This window comes from Gouania willdenowi, chromosome 10 (assembly GCF_900634775.1).
Source record: "Gouania willdenowi chromosome 10, fGouWil2.1, whole genome shotgun sequence".
Taxonomy (NCBI): Eukaryota; Metazoa; Chordata; class Actinopteri; order Blenniiformes; family Gobiesocidae; genus Gouania; species Gouania willdenowi.
In genome coordinates this window covers 10,454,324-10,472,013 of record NC_041053.1, presented here as the reverse complement: position 1 = coordinate 10,472,013, position 17,690 = coordinate 10,454,324, and the positions used below count along the sequence as shown (strand labels likewise).

General features: G+C 42.3%; 1 protein-coding gene across 3 annotated transcripts in view; it reads left to right on the top strand.

The window, feature by feature from the left end:
* mid2 (midline 2) overlaps positions 1–17,690 on the top strand; it is a 334,562-nt gene that overhangs the window by 172,344 nt on the left and 144,528 nt on the right. The window lies entirely within an intron of this gene.

Here is a 17,690-nt window from a genome sequence, read left to right as displayed (position 1 = left end):
TGAATATAAAATGTTACAGTAAGTGCAATTGTCCTCATCTCACAGATACAACTTTGTTTTCATTTTCATCAAGCTGGCTTTAAGGCTGCAAAGTTATTGTATTGCTTATATGTGCATTTATGTAGCAAAGAGACCTTGAGAATTTAGGGATTTTTAAGGAAATCTTCAGCATCTTTCTGTAAAAGTCTTTTCTGTCTAGGAAGGGTATCCAGTTGAGTTCATTGGCTACTGTTTGGTTGTGCAATGACTGTAAACTCCCAACAAGGTGATTCTCTTTGAACGAAGGTTCATGTTAGGTTCAGAGGAGCCTTTAATTTGAGCGTAGCATTTAAAACATGTGTATGTTGAGTGATGACTTCCTAAAGGTGTGTTGGACTCATGTCCTGTCTAGCCTATAACCCAGTTTTACATTAAAATAGATAGTTTGGCTTGTGCAGGATAAAGTTGTTGAGAGCTTGGATGGATAGATATACAATGGCCCAGGAATGAACCACTGTTTGCTTGTCAGTTTCCTTCCAGTTCACCAAGAAGCGCATACAAAAATCGGATAGAATTGGACTTTGAAGATGCTGATTGGTGCAACATTTGGATGCTACTATTAGCTATTTTACTACATTTCAACCCACTTGTAATTTCGTAATGATCTACATCAAAGTAAGGACCAGATTGCTGTAGCTGAAGGCGTGTCAAACTCATCTTTAACCTCCACATACGACCGACTTTTATATCAAGGGGCTGGGTGAGAAAAATCAATGTTTTTGTGAAGGAAAAAAAGGATCAATTAAAAGTTGTAGTGCCCAAATTTTTTTTTACTTTCACATGGAAGAGATATTGCAATGTTTCTTCTATGTCACATACAATGTCCTCAATGTTAGTCAACTGGTCAAAACTCCTTTAATTTGCAACTCATTTTCTCAACAGTTGCAATGTCATTTCCCAGAATTTTTTGGGATAATTTGCTAAGAGTTTCCGGCTTTTAGAAGAAAAAAAAAAAGCAAGCCCTATTATATTTTGGTGGTGTTTTAGCTGATGCAGTTTATGCTGTGCACATCCATTCTTTTTGGCTTTAATTACATTTTCTTAAGCCCAACACATGTTCTCAAGCACTCATTAAAACACACAAATGAGTCTTCTATTGAACATGTGGCTTAATGAAATCACCAGCTTAGCGTAGGAAAGGAAAACAGACAAACAAGCCATGTGGACATAATAACAGGACAGACAGAAGTAACTGGATGAATGATGAGAAAATGGGTTACATCACATGGGTTTTTCTTCTTCCTGTTCTTGACTTCATTGCTGGCTCCTAAATTACTGACTTTCAGCGATTGAAGTGTTTGCGCTTAAGGATCAAGAGCTAATGAGCTACAGTGGCAGGGCCTATGGCCGGGCTGACATCGCTGACACTTTGAGAGACACCTGCGATTAGACTTTTTGCACATTGCACAACTCTTTAGTGTTTGGGATCTATTTGTCTCTTGTGCGTGTTTCTAATGTCTTGACAGCTCCTCAGACGTACAGTAGTCAAACCAGATGACTGCTGTGTGCGGGGGGGGGGGGGGGGGGGGGGGGGGGGGGGAGAAAATGCATCCAAGTGATTATTGGACTAAATCCTGCTTAAGAAGTGACAAGTCATAGCAAGTCATACTCTTCCACCATCGCTCGGCTCGGCAAGGCTCACACTTTTCCTTCAGTCCTCCACTTATTTTTCTTTATCCTCACTATGTTGTTCACTCACCCCTCTCACCCCTCATATATTTTGCTTTCCTCCACTCATAAGCTCCTTAAGGCGCTGTCTAACTTTTCCCATGAGATGGGTGCATCGTGTCTGCTTCTGCTGCTGACTCCGCTCCAATATGTATTTACACCCGTGTTGCATTTGCCAAATCCTGGAGCCGGATTGTGTTTCTGCGCCTGAGCAGACAGACGCAGGGCAAACTGGTACACAGCCACCAACATGATGAGCAAACTTTTTGGCTCACTCATCACGTCCGCAGATAAATGCAAACAAACAAAATATAATGTGATTTTCTGACGGACGGGGACGCTAACTTGGAAATTTGATTTTCCCATGGAAAATGCTGAGTAAATACTGAAAGCTGAAAAGATTTTCAGAATGATTACTAAAAGAAAAAACTCAATTGAAGGTGTAAATACATCAAAATAAGATCATAGTTTCAGTTCAATTTGCAAGTCAGATGTGAGTGAAAAAAGTTTTCTGGAAACATGGAAGTAGTTCCAACAAATAAAGCTGATTTATGATGAATTAATATGAGCAGTAGGAAGATTTATGGTGGTATAAATAAAACATTTGAACAGTTTTTAAAGCAGAGCTTAGTTGTTTGAATATGCCATCAAAAAGTATGAAAAACTTTGTTCCAAAATGAATAAGTAAATAGCTAAATAAATCTAAAATGACCAGCTGTCCAACTGAAGTCCACACTTTTGTGCTCACCTTCTATCTTATATAAATGATGCAGGATTCACACCATGATTCTGACGATTCAATGCAATTTGCATGTCACGATACAATATATCTCAATATTAAACAATACATAATATATTGCACTATCAATAATTATAAATTTCACCTTTACAAGTGCAAAATGATATGAAATACAATATATTTCTTTTTTTTTCTAAACTTGCGAGAAGAAGTAAATGCTTTTGAGTACCAATATCAAAACCAAGTGGTGCGTTTATCAAACTGTCAAACTATTTTTAAAGTTTAACTTTTGCTTCTACAACAGATTCTGATTCTGTTAAGTTCTTAATTTCTTTAAAAAAAAGAAAAAAAGTAACCACATACTAAGGCTGAACGATTTACCTTAATCACATTGATATTAAGGTTTTCACTACTGCGATAACGTTACCTCAGATGCTAGAGGTTTTTTCTTCCGTCTTTATCATTTGAGTGATATATACTGTATGTTCACCAATCAGAATTGCAGAGAACTGCCTTCCTGGGCTGCTGGCCAATCAGAGATGGTTACAGGACACGCGCTTGTATGCGCTGCAGCGAGAATCTTTTTTTTTTTGTTTTGCTACAGCGAGTCTCAGAGTGCGCGAACAACAACTACACTAGGGCCCTATAAAATCCACGTTGATGGAATCACGGAATGGAACAATGAAAACTGAATCTCCTGTTGAATGCGGAAATGGACAGAATCGGGTTTAAACGCCGTCACCGTGAGGGAAAGGACGTTTTTTTACGCGGAAATGTACTTCCACCTCTCATCCTGGCCGCTTCAAACACCACCTAAACACCGTCTAACCTGGCAAAAAACTATGCAAATCATCGCTGATTACTAAATCAGAGCCGACTAGTGCCCGCTTAACTTTAACGTGTCTGTAAAAGCTCCGTCCGTTTCTTATGCAGCGCTGCTGTGCTCTGTGAAAACATGAGTCAGCTTTAATCAGTTTCACCTGCTCAGAGTGTTTAAACATCTCATCAGAGCTACAGAAGATCTGTGGATAAAGTTGTTCTGTTGTTGTGGACAAGACCACCCATACCAGGCATTGTAGAGTCTGAAACATCATAGACTAATGATAACTTCTGATACTGTAAAATATTTTAGCCCCTCGTGGTGAAATAACACTTCTTACACGTGATGTGTCTTGCACATTTTTTTTTTGTTTAATCATTACGGTCTGAAATGATGTCATCAGGATTATTTAAATTAGGTTCATTTAAATTAAGTTGATCAACACTTAATCAATGAACCTGATTCAGTAAACCATTGATCTCTGAGGGGGAATTGGGTGACATGAATAATTAAAAATGAGCAGTCATAATAATCCATGTCAGTACAATTTATATCTACCTTTTATTATTTATTCATTATTTTAAATTACTTTTTTTTATTTTTGACATATATTTTTGTTTAATTATAGTTTTCTTTTTTATTGGTATTTTTGTTTCCACAGTACAACTTATGTATTCCTCTTAATTGTATTTTACTTTATTTTTGACATACATTTTTGTTTAATTATTATTGTGCAGCTCTACCACATACATCTATAAAATTGCCCAGTATGTTTTTTTTTTTTAAATTAAAATAAAGTGCAAACAACTTCCGAGCTAAAATGCATTGAGGAGTGAGTTAGTTTTAAAAGGTTTTATGTGGTTCACTGACACTTAGTGACCGGGCGTTTACATGCTATGCAGATGTTAAATGTAATTACATTTTTTTTTTTTTTTTTTTTTTTGTTGAAAAACGTGATTGAAAAATAATCAATTTGGACATTTTTTTGAATCGATACGATAACCATGTGGTGAAATATTGCGATGTATCAGCGAAAAGACTTTTTCTTAAATCCTTAATTCACATACATAAAAGGTATTAAAGCTGCTGGAGACGGCGACAACATCATTTTTATCAGATAAAGACTTAAGGGCGGATTCACTAAAGGTTTAGCGGTTTTAAAACGTGCAAACATCACTCCACTCGCTAATAAGGAGTACAAACCCTAGGTAATCAGTACTGTGCGTTTTCTGCACGTCCCATTGCGCCCACGTTTCTGTCCGATGAATATGTAAAGTAGACTGATCTCATAAGGGGCGCAAAAAATGGGAGGGGGAAATGCAAATGAATAAATGCAGTGGGCGCAATGCAATTTATCAAATCTGGAACTGTTTGCGCTGAAAATAGTACAACTCACACACAGACCATCACTACACTGAATGTTGACACAAAACACAGCGGCGATGAAAGAAGTCTAGTATCTATCTATAATGCAAGAAAGGTCTGCGTGCATGTGTGTGTGTGTTTGTGGAGTGAGTGGTCAGTGAATAGTAGCTTACACATTATTTAAAATTATATTTAAATTTTTTTCCATAAATTTTTTATTTAATGATGGGTTTTTTTAATATTATTATTATTTCTTTTGTTTCCTCACAGGAGTTAAAAAGTGATATTATATTATTGCATTAGAGTAATGGCATTTAATGTTTTAATGGTATGATGTAATTTTCTGTATTTTTTTTAAAATGTTACTTTACATTGTGATAATTGCACTAAAACTCGATTTGAAGAAAATTGTGAATCAAATCGAAATCACAATATCTGCCAGAAAATTGCAATTAGATACTCCACATTCCATCAAAAATACTAGGGGTGGAGGAAAAATTGATTCACATAAGAATCGCGATTCTAATCATCCACAATTCTGAATCGATTCATAAATGTCAAAAAGTTATTCTTTTTTTTTTTTTTTTTTTTTTTTAAGAAAAACTGATTCAGAAGATCCACTTAGAGTCTTTAGTTAGGAAACACTGTAAACTGAACATAAAAATACATAGTAATGTGCTCATAAATAGAAAATACCACTGTACAAAAAGTCTGCTAGCTTCATGCTAACATCTATGGGAAAACCCATGTATATGCTCATGCTAACATTTACCATTGGCGGTGATTTATATAACACACCGTTTATGCTTAACTTTCACAAACACAGTATTAGAGAGTGTTATCAAATAGTACACTAAAACATACTCACAAACATATGTTTTTTTTCAATTCGAAAATACAAGAACTTAGTAGAGACCAGTAGGTCATGGGCTTTCAAGATAGCGACTTCCCACTACTACGGCAACAGTGTTAGGCCAAAACACACAAACTCACCCAGATCTTTACAGTCTATGACACGATCCCAACAGGAAACAACAGCGACCCTAACTTACATTGTAATACTGTATATAGACAGCACAAGGAGTGTGTGTGTGTTTTTATTTGTTTAGCATGAATTTTGTCTTAAGTTTGCCTTTGTGTCATTACATCATTGGAATCAGTTTATTTAAAATTATCTTCTGCAAACTGTCTTGTTTTGATGCCATAATTTGCCTTAACACACTATGCATTGTATCAATTTTTGAATCGAGAATCGGTTAAAACAAGAATCGATTTTGAATTGAATCGTGACGCTAAGAATCAGAATCGAATCGAATCGTGAGACACCGAAAGATTCACATCCCTAAAAAAGAGTGTTTACAGTGGAGATCAAAACAAACTTTTGAGTGCTAAATTTAATCTTTAACAGCTTTTTCCAAGCACATTATACTCAATTTATTGATCTGAGGCCTGCACTATGTCTTTGATCAAATAAAAACATATATATCATCCCAGTGTTAATGTCACGAGTGAGTCTAGCATTATTCTTGCTGCTTTGTGAATAATCCACGTAGCTGACATAATTAGCTCAACTGTTTCATGTTTATTCATTAAGTTTGAAACTCTGCATAACATTATTAAATTCTTAATGTAGTTTCCTTTGTAGCTGATGGCGTTTTCACTGATGTTAATCAATACCATTGAGAGCCACAAGGGATTTATATTTCTGATTAGAAATATTTCCACACGCTTAATGTTAAATGTGTTCGTCTAACTCCTCATTGAGATTTTAAAAGCATGCCACTTCCAAAAACACCATCACCATGAAATATTTAAAGCCACTTCACTTTTTTTTTTTCTTCAACTCGTTGCTTTATCGTTATTTCTTCTTGTACGGGGCTTAAAACCGCAGTTCAGAACATTAAAGGCGTGTGTGTATTTTAAAGCTAAAGCTGCAGAAAGCTGACAGCAAAGCTTCGCTGTGCCTCTGACACTTTTGACATTAAATAAATAAATAAATTAATAAATCAACTATGCAGCCAAAAAAAAAAAAAAAAAGAGTTGAATGTCGGTGTTTTCTGCTGCACTGAGAGACAAGTATGCTTTCTGTTATCCATAAAAAAAAAAACAAAAAAAAAACGCATTAGTATTCCTGTCTTTTTTCTGGCAGTATGACACAATATTGTAAGAGGATATGCATTTTCCAATCAACTTTTTTTCTTTTTTTTTTTTTACCAGCAGAAAATCACTTGGTATTTATCGCCTAGAGTGGCATCATTTGCCTGCATTATCTGATGAGTTAGCACTTTCTGATATTAATCTGCTCCAATCTTTGTCACTGATCATTTATATGAGGCTGGAGGGGGGTGGGGGCGGGGGGTGGGGTCTGTCGGAGGATACTGATGACACATGCATCCTATCAGCTTTACCCGAGAGCTGGATTTAGAGAACGTAGATCTAGAAAAACTCTTTAGCCTCTTCAGCAGATTATACAGATGTAGAAATGCTGGATCAGGCTTTTTAAATCACAAACATGAAATAACATAAAAAAAAAAAAAAACAGCTGAATTATGGCTTCTGGTTTTAGGACAGGGCTGTCAAACTCGACGTCCGCGGGGCGAATAACAGCCCGCCAGAGCCTCCACTTCGGCCCATGGGAGGTATTTTGTTTGCATTTTCTGACATGATTTTTTTTAAAGAATTACAGTAAAAACCTGACTCATTATGTAAATGTATTTATTCATTTTATTTTTGAACATGTAAAAACAAAGGGAATGTCACAAAACAAGTTAATTTCTAAAACACAAAGTAAGAAGATTTCAATAAAACATTTAGGTATATGTTCAAAAAAGTAGAAGGAAGAAGTCTGACTTATTTAATCCTATTCTTCCTATATATATATATATATATATATATATATATACGCATACCTATCTACATAAAGTAATATTATAAACTACTAATATACAAGTTATAATTATAAAATAAACTGCCTATATACAGTACATATAACCAAAATTATATTCATTGCTATACCCATACCAAAGATACCACATATTTTCAATTATATTGTTACATATTATTCACTGCATAGATGTAAACTCATTTATTTTATATAAATATCTCATATCTCAATGTTTGACACAGGAATAATATCCGCACCAGACTCATCAGTCACTCCGAATAAAAAAATTAAAATAAAATAAAATAAAAAAAACACTCCCCAATATATTCAATATTTGTCTGCTCATAGTTACACAATATCTGTCATTTTTAATCGCATTTGTCCACAAATTTCAGGACTTCTGAAGTACAAAATCCTGGAGTAACTAATGACTGTGACTTGATGTTTTGTACTGAAGATATTCTAAGTGAATTATAGACATTTTTTTAAACACAAAAATTCAAACTTGCGCACATTTTTATTTTTTTATTTCTCTTTTACCCTCCCAAAAGCAAATCTGTATTTTATTATCTGGCCCACATGAGATTAAACTAGGTGGTGTGCGGCCCCTAAAGTGAAATGAGATTGACAACCCCTGCTGTAGGACAATGGAGAACAACACAACGCAACACATAGCAGGAATATTTATATAAATCCCGGAATGTCCACTGCAGACATCTTTCACATCATTCACTGGAATGTTGTATTTCTAAATATTTATATATACACAATGAATCACTGGCTGTTTATTTGGCATGAGTGAGTTTTGATGTGTGCTCGTTCACTTCCTCTGTGCTAAGTGTGCTGTTGTGCTGCTGGCAGGCAGGAGCAGAGTGTGGTCACTGCGATGATGCTGAATTTGAACTAATGACACCAGTGTGTGACAAACAGCACGTCTTCTCTGGCCGGAGGACAACGGTTCCCTCTGTCTCATCCCCACACCTATAAATAGCTCTGTGTTTAGTATTCTGACGTTCATCCACTGAACCACATCAGCAGATTCTAGCAGTAATGACCCAACTATATCCATGCATTTTTATACAGTACATCTCTAAAAACTGCTGAGTACGTTACCTCAGAAAGCTGCCTATTTTTTTTTTTTTACTAAATTATTGTTAAACAGAGTTTAAGCTTCTGGGACAGTATTTTATTCAGGTCAGGATATTCCACACTATATGTGTCAATTTTAAAGCCCAGGGGCCAAATCTCTGATTTCTTAATCTAAGTACCCCCTTTGTCCGACTGCAATTCTTTGCTTAGAAAATGACGGTATTTAAAAACAACTATAAAACATAATGATGTAACACACATTTTAAATAGTTTCTTTTTGTAAATAAGTGGAAAGAAACACTGTTTAGTGCAGTGGTTCCCAACCTTTTCTGTATCATGACCCCATTTTGATATCAAGAATTTTCTGGTGACCCCAAAGACATTTTCATTTTCATTCTAGAATTAGTTTTTGATCATGTTTGAGCTCAGATATTTTTTTTTCTTTACTGTGTTTTAGTTGAACTAAAGATTGTGTGTTATTTTAATAATAAAAAAAGAATGATAGTTTAAAACATTTAAAAAATCTATTTAGATTTTTCAGAAATTTCAGGCAACCCAATTTTAAACTCAAGGCGACCCCACTTGGGGTTGCAATCCCAAGGTTGGAAAACCCTGATTTAGTGGCTCCTAAATAGATGTCTTTATATAGTTTTTATCATTTCCAGTCATGTCACGCCTGTGGTGGGACACTTCATTTTTTTAAATTTTCCTCTCTCGCTCTCTCAAGTACCCCCTGTAGTACCATTGCGTACCCCTAGGGGTAAACGTACCCCCATTTTAGAAACACCCAATTCTGCCTGCAGGAGAAAGTAAAAATGAGAACCATTGTCTAAATAATTGCCTAATACAGTTGTGGATATCTCAGTCCTTCTAGTCCAAATAAACACATTTAATGAAACTCCAAAAATATTTGCTAGGGCTCACAGTTTTCCTATGCTTCAATCAATTGATGGCAGCCATTTTTAATTGCAAATTGATTAGGGATGTAACGATTAATCGTAAGGCAGTTAAAAATCGATTCATAGGCATCACGGTTGATATCGATTTTCTGAAAATTGAATCGCAGTACTTTTTTTTAACCAGCAGAGGGCGCTATCCACAAGTGTAGGCGGCGGGCGGAGTCTGCTAATACTTTCTGTCTGGCTGCCTTCTACTCTTAAATATGTTAATAAATGATTCATTGCCCCTTTAGCACCGAAAGAATATCTGTAATATTACTTGAATATCTGTAAAAGTCACGTTTTTCTATTAGCTCTGTCTGCTAGCATAGCTTCTCTTCTTCACTGCAAGAATATCTGCATGCCAACCGACCACTGTGTTACCAGCGCCCTCTGCTGGTCCAAATAAATATGACGTAAATCAGTACAATCACGGTTTTTTTTTTTTTTTAAAGTCCAATTGTTAAGGCACAAAATACATTTTCAGTTGCACTTTTAAAAAGAAAAAGAACTATTATGCAGTTTTGCATTGTTTATTTTTAGAACCAGAATTTAAATTAATAGGCTTCATTTTCATTTGTATTATTCCTTTATTTATTTCATTCAAGATTTATTTTTAGTTAAATTGCATTGTTTTGAATAGTTTATCAAGGGATTCTTTTGACAATGAAATATAAAAGGAAAATAATAATATAGTATTTTCTAGTTTTTTTCCCAAAAAAAAAAATTGTCTACAGTCCCATTTTGTAAAATAAATCGTGAGAGAATCGTATCGTGAACCCAGTATCGTGAATCGAATCGTATCGGGAGTTGAGTGAATCGTTACATCCCTAAAATTGATGAAAGAACTCACGTTTCAATAAAATAAACAGAAATTTGTCACAAAATCAAGGAAATGTATAGTGCAGGGACTGATGTCCATCACTTATTGCTTGGGTATCGTCTGTGTCTTAGATCTTTTACACTGTATATGGTAGAAGCACAAACTAGGGTGCAATAGTTTTGAAATAACTAATAACTAATTTAAGTCTGCGACCCAATTGATATTAAACCAGTCTGTATTGTTCTCCTGAACTAAAAATGTGCTTTGACTGCCCTGTTCTACATGGAACTTTATTAGGTCTTTTAGAGTTTCTAAAAATGTGTGGCATTGGAATCTATGACAAAATCTTAACCCCATATTAGAAACGGGGACAAATTCTGAGTTTTCCATTCCTTTTTTAAAATGCTAACACCTAACCCAAATGCCAATAACCCTAACATTGACATAACCATAATTGTAATGAGAAACATCCTCAAACAAAACCTCAAGTTCAGTTGCCTCAAATAAAATACCACAATCAACGTGACCTGGATTACTGAAAATCTTACCTGACACAACATATATATATTTTTTGCGTAACTTTTGTCCACTAGTAGTGCTAGACCGGTAACTTTCACACAAGCACCCCTAGTGGCCACAAGGCCGAGCACCGGGTCTGCGGCGGCGAGGAGAAGCATGGCCTTTGGCGGCTGCTCCTCCAGCCCATAGACTGTAGTCGCGGCACGAGCCCAGCCCTAAGAACCAATCCTTGTCCCAAAGTTACAGATCTGACTTGCCGACTTCCCTTACTAAAGAATCCAGGTTTAACTGAACTATTGCGGCAATTAGTGCACTAGTAACCCAACACAAAACTACCATATTGTGCTCTTTTGGCTGTAAACAGAGGCTAAACTCATTTCAGCTGCCCACAGCAATGGCGCCGGGTCGAGAAATGCCCGTATGTTGTGACGTCACATGAGAACTATATAGTGCCGAGCCTGTGGTCATGTGACTGGCATAAAGTGAAACTTTTCCAGACATTCTCCAGGTCACATGACCTGGAGAAAAATGGTCCGTCTCCTCCAAACTTACATAGTCAATATTTCAAGAGGGAAGCCTCGCTCAGAGCATTGATACTATCAAGCGCTGTATATTAGCCTGAGGAATCATTTATAATAACTCACATGGGTCAACTCTTTAGGTCAAAAAGTCCACGGTGTGCCTTTCAGTAAACATGTTCAAAGTTCTAACTAATTAGGGCGGAGACCCCTCTAATGTGTCACTGATCCCATTAACCCAACATCCAAACCATTGAAAGCCACTAAAGGAACAAGTAAAATCATAGTGTGCAAGTGCTCTCAGATTTTGTGTGATATTTTCTTAAATGTTGTTTTTTTCACTAACTAAATATTGGAGGGAAGCATTCCTGGAGGCAGATGGACCAGTTAATGTCCATTAAATGGTCCATCTACAGCAGGATGTTCACCTGTGAGCGTCTAATCACTGTTTGGTATAGAAACTCTCACTTCAGTTCTGCCTCAAAGCTGATTTTTATTTGAAAGTGGCTTTACTGCATGAATTCCTTGATATATGAAGAACATCATCTACCATCAGAAAGATGAGGAGGGTCTCAGGTGTTGCTACTTTCATTTCTGTCAGTATATGTGATCACGCCTGGTTTAACAGCATGTTTTTATTTTTTATGCTGCTTATAAGTCAGTGAAGCAGTAGCTCTTATCCTCCCAACACGGGGACACATTTCGGAGAACACTTGAGTGGTCCTGTTACATTGACAGTGAAAAATGACTCTCCTTTGTCAGTCATGAATCAGTAGTTAACTCAAAATTTTACAACCTCCTAAAAAAAACAAACATTGGTGTTGTATTTTTCTTTTATTTCCTAAGATAAGCAAAACAACTATCCAAACACCTGCTGCAAATGAGACACCGCTTGTGGCCCCAGGGCTGCCATTCGCTTATGTCTGTGCTAAACTACGCTGTAAAGAAAAAATAGTTATAAATAACAACAACAAAGAGTTTAAACAATCTCCGTAAGCAAGGTGAATTGTAACATTAAAGTAGCCTATATATTGCTGTACCTTTTCTCAATAGTTTATTAAAGTATGTTAAGGTTTTGTTTATTCAGACAAGGTTTTAGGAGATTTTGTCTCCTGACACATTTCGACTGTCAACTGCCAGTCTTCCTCAGAGGTGATTACGAGTTCTCTCATATCACCTGACAACATGTCATGAGATAAGATTTCCTGGAATTAGTATGTTAAAGTGCTGTAGTACCCGAGAACCAGTCTTGGTTTTGAGACATTTTGAAATTCTTGGTCTTGTCTCAAACTCAAAAACATTTTTACTTGGTCTTGTCACAGTATCAGACTGGCTGGAATTTCGCACTGATCTTCTATTCTTGCACTTCATTAATGTAAAAATAAGAAAAAGCACCAGGAACTGTTCCTGAATACTTAATGTTGTTATTTTACTTTAGCGTTTAGCTCACTGATTGTTTTGCCTCCTTGGAAATCTTTTCAAGTCCCTTATGTGTCAGACACCTGAAAAAAAACTTGGACATCATTCCATTGTATTTCTTGTTTGAAATGCCTCTGGACACTTTGTTCAGGCCTCATTCATCTAACAAATAAACAACTTAATTTCAGATATTTAAAATAATTTGGAGTTATCAGTAGAGTCTTTGCCTGAACCCAACAAGATCCAACAGGCTGCTCAGTTATACGGGATTGGGTGCTGCTCAGTAAATGAGCGGCCAGGTAATGTGTTTGATTAGCCTCTGGCTCATGAATAAATGATGTTTAAAAATGTATAACGGCTCGTTCTTGACTTGTTCTTGAGCTGTGTGCGTGCACCGATTTGAGTAGTGTTAGGACAGGTTTGTGGTGTATTTTGTCAGGCTCAGGCCTTGTTGGATCTAACTCTTGGATTGAAAAGATTTATTTTCTTGGGGTCGGCGATTGCCTCCTGGGTTGCTGGGTGGCGGGGTGTGGCTGTGGGTTGCTCCGTTGGCCCTTGCGGGTCCTTGGCTTGGCTCCCTGGGGCGCACCTTTGCTAGGGATGTCGCTTGCGCGGCGAGCCAGGCGGGGCCCCCTCGGGGGCTTTTTGTACGACCGCGATGGCCGGGGTGTGGACGTTATGGCTAGGGGGTGGGGTGAGGGGTGCTATGGGGCCTCCCCGGGGGTCGTATTGGGCGGGTGTGCGGGGGCGCGGCGCGTGGTTCCTGGCCCGGTGGATCCGCGTTGGGATTGGCTGGTCTGCTGGCTGGGTGCACCGGGCGCCGTGGGCGCGATTCCGGGGCGGGGGTGCCCCGGGGGCGGATCCTTGGGCTACATGTCCGGGGAGGTGCTCTCCGGCCATCTGCCCGGGGACCGGCCGCGGCTCGTGGCGGCGCTGCGCAGCCTTGGGCGGGGCGGGGCTGGTGGCCTTGGGCCCGCTGTTGTTCGGGGTGTGCTGGCGTCGGGGGGGTGTCTCGTGCCGGTGTGTGGGTCGTCGAGGATTGCCTCCGTGGGGGGGGGGGGGCTCTATTGGCGCCGTTGGTGTGGGGGGGCGGTTCCGGGCTGGGGGTGCTTCGGTACTCTGGCTTGCCGGTCCGTGGCTGGCGGGATGGCCCTGCTTGGCGGTGGATGGCGTCCTCTCTCGTCGGGGGGGCCGGGGCCGCCTCCCGGTGGAGAGTGTTGTATCGTGGCGCCGGGTGGGCCTGTGCTGGCCCTGGTGCGGGCATGGGCCTCCCCCCTGCTCGGCCGCTCCCCTTGGTGGCGGGGTGGCGTTGCTCCGGGCCGGCGGGCGGCGGGGGTCGCCCCCTGGGGCGCCGGGGGATGTTGTTGGTGCCTGGCTGTACCCGGGGGTGGGGGGTGTCGCCGTGCTCCGCGGGGCCGGCGCGGTCTGGGGGGTGCCGTGGGGGGGGGTCTCCGGCTGTGCTGTTCCGGGGCCCGCAGTGCCACTTGCCCGTCTGCGCCATCTACCCTCTCGCGTGGCCCGCCACGCGGACGGGCCCGGCTCACACTGGACAGGCCTCCTACATGTTCACTTCACCCCACTCCCAGCTGGTCTGGCTCACTCACTAAATGCACCACACACCAATACCCAACCCTTGGGGGGCTGGATGGTGGGGCTGGGGGTGGAGGGGCCCGCCACCTGTGTTACTATGTAGTGGCGTGGGGGCGGCCCTCCCACCTCTAGTTGCCCTACTAATCCCTCCAATTTTAATCGCATCTCAACATGTCACCCCCCGGAGGGTGTATCATCATTTACACCCTCCGGCCTATTACACCACATACACATAAATCCACAGAGGCTGGAGGGGGAGCACCGCTCCCCTCCATCCCCCTTCTTTTAATTACACCCCATACATTCACCAAACACACACATTCACACAGGGGATCGGGAAGTGCCTCTCCATTGGGGAATGGAGAGGCACCATAACAGGGTGGTGGGTTGGTACACATATTTGGGCCTCTCCGGTGGGGGCCTGGCCCCTCTGTTGGTGGCTGGGCCACTGCATAGAGTAAAAGCACATCAAGATGGTGCGGTCGGGCGTGGCGGTGGGTCTCGGGGGGGCTTTGCCGGGGTTTCTCCTTGCGGGGTCTTTCCGGGCTGTGTCGGCCGGGTGGGGCGCGGGGGTGCCTCTCCCCCTTGGGTGTGGCTTGGTGCTTGCTTTGTCTCCTGGTGGCCTTGGGGGCGGGCCCCGCGGTGTGCGGGCCCGGGGCGGCCTGCCTCGCCGGTTTGGGGGGTGGGTGTGCTGGGGGGGTGCTGGTGTCCTCACCGGGGTTGGGGCAGGGTTGTTTGGCGCCTCGGGATGATGCTGTTTACTGGGGGGGCGGCGTTAGCTGTTCCGATGGTTGAGGTTGCTTTCGGCCGCCTGGTGGGTATGTCCTGCCATCTGCGGACTGGTGGGTGGGTCCGGGGCATCTTTGGCTGGGGGCTGCTGTCCCGCGCTGGATGTGTGCCGATGGGGTGCCTCCGTCCCCGCGGTGGGGGTCGCCGGTTGCTCGCGGGCCGGCGGGGGGCGCTGCCCCGTGGCTTGCGCTGTCCGGGGGGCGGCGGGCCCTGGGCTGCTGGCCTTGTGCCGTCTGGGGCTGTGCGGTCCTGCTGGGCTGTGGCCGGGACCTGGGCTGGGGTGGGGGGCGCGTCCCGGGGGGCTTGGCCCGGGGGCTTGCCCTTGGGGGGTCCTGGTCCCTGGGGGTACTCCTGGGGCCCGGGGTGCTTGGCCGGCTGGCCGGGCCGGTCCTGGCGGGGGTCTTCTGGGGCGGGTGGCGCGTGCCGCGCCCTTGCATACCTTCTGGTGCGGCCCCTGCTTGGGCAGTCCCCCGTGAGGCAGAGTGTCGGGGTGGGATTAGGGGGCCACATCCCGGCGGGGCGGTCTGGCTTGGCCTCTGGAGGGGGCCCTGGCTTTAAAGAACTGAAGCTCGTGGCGCGGGCGGCATCAGCATCTGGGGCGCCCGGGGGGGCTGGGTTGGGGTGCCTGGGGACTGGCGGGGGGACTCCCAGCGGCCCCCTGGTGCCTTATGCGGCTTGGGGTGTGGTCGTTCGCCCTGGGCGGGCTGCTCCTGGTGCTGCATCCATTCCGGGTCCTCCTGGCCTGGGGTCGGGTCCTTGCTGGCTCTGGGCTCACCGGCGGGTGCCCGCCGGCTGCCTGTTCGGCGTGGCTCTGGTCGTCTGCTGGGCGTGGGCTTTGGCTCCTCCGCTGGGGTCTCGGGCGGGGGGCTCTCTGGGCCCTCCCCTCGGGGGGCTGGGCGCGGGGGTGTGGGTGGTGGTGGGGGGGTGGGGGGCTGGGGGGCCTGGGGGTTGGGGGTTGGAGTCGGTGGCGTGGTGCGCTTGGTCCTTGGCTCCTTGGGGGCTTTTCGGGTGTGTATGGGGGGGGCAATGGCAGCCTCTCGGCTTGGGACCTTGGGGGCGTTCGGGGGGCTGCTTGGCCGTGGGGTGGTCGCCGGGGGCCCCTAGATCTCTCGCTCTTTCTGCTGGCCCGACTGCTTCTTCGGGCCCGGGGGCGGCTCATGGGTTTTGCAGTAGCGGCTCTTGGAATCACATTTGTCATGGACGCACTGGCCTCGGGCTGTGGGATAACACTCATACTGGGCTCAACCATAGACACGTTGTTCCCAAATACCTGTTTTATGTAACTTCCACTCACTTCCTCCTCTGCTCACAGCCACCACCATTATTCCTAAGCCGCACACTGGTCACCAGACTGGCTTGATAACACAACAATAAGCACAATATACACAACCACAATTTCACATCACATCACTTGAAACTTATTGATTATTCCCCACCCATTCGTTTTCCTATCTTGTATCCCTCCTCCCTGTTAACTCCCCCCCCCCACCCCCCTCACCCTGGTGTAACACTGCCCTCTCTCTTTTACATCCTCCCTTTAATAAAGTATTTACCCTTCCCTAGGGAGGGCTGGTGATGGTCACAATTATGCAATGAAATAAACTCATTTATTTAATTGCAATAATAAAATATGCATTGCTGTTAAAAGATTGCACTTCTTGTAGTGTTAACCTTCAACAGCATGTGCAAACAAGGTGAAAAAAAAAAAGAAAAAAAAAAAAAAAAAAAAAAAAAAAAAAAAAAAAAAAGAAAAGATTTATTTTCTTACAAGAATTTAGTGGAGAAAATGTGTCAAGGTTTGAGATTTTTGCTTGTTGTGCTTTGAGAGAATGGTAGACACCTTGGTCTTGTCTGTCAAATGTATTTAAAAGAAAACTGAAATGAAAGAGAGTGCTCTTTAACAGTTCAATTTTGTCATGGTTTTGTTCAATTTTGACATGGCTTTTGAAAATATATTTTTGTGGTCTTGTCTCGGTCTTAATTCCCAAAAGTATTGGTTTCAGAGCATTCTGGTCCTCTATAGGGTGGTCCGGAGTATGATTTTTTTTTTTTTTTTTTTTTTAAGGATCATTTTGAAAGGTGTACTCTTTCATTAGCTTTCTAATCTTTTTTTCTGTAATATGTAAATCCAATGCAGTTTTAATGAAACTAAAAACTAAAATAAGTCAAATAATTTGCTCCGATTTGCAAAAGTAGCATTTGTTTAGGGCAGTGGTTCCCAATTTTTATTTGGCTCATGTACCCCTTTTACAGCATCACGACATCAAGAAATTAGGAATCATAGATCCATATGAAGCATGACGGTATCCGCTGCTCCCGACAGCAGGTGCCGCCATCGTGCTGCTTATTGTGGCAGATTTTGCTTTCGTTTGTTCCGCCCTCGACCTTCGACCTGAGTGGTAGTGTGGAGACTGGGGCGTGGAGGGCCCTTGGGTGCACGCATGAAAGCAGAACAGGTGGGAATGGGGAGCATCTAGCTGTTTTTTTTTG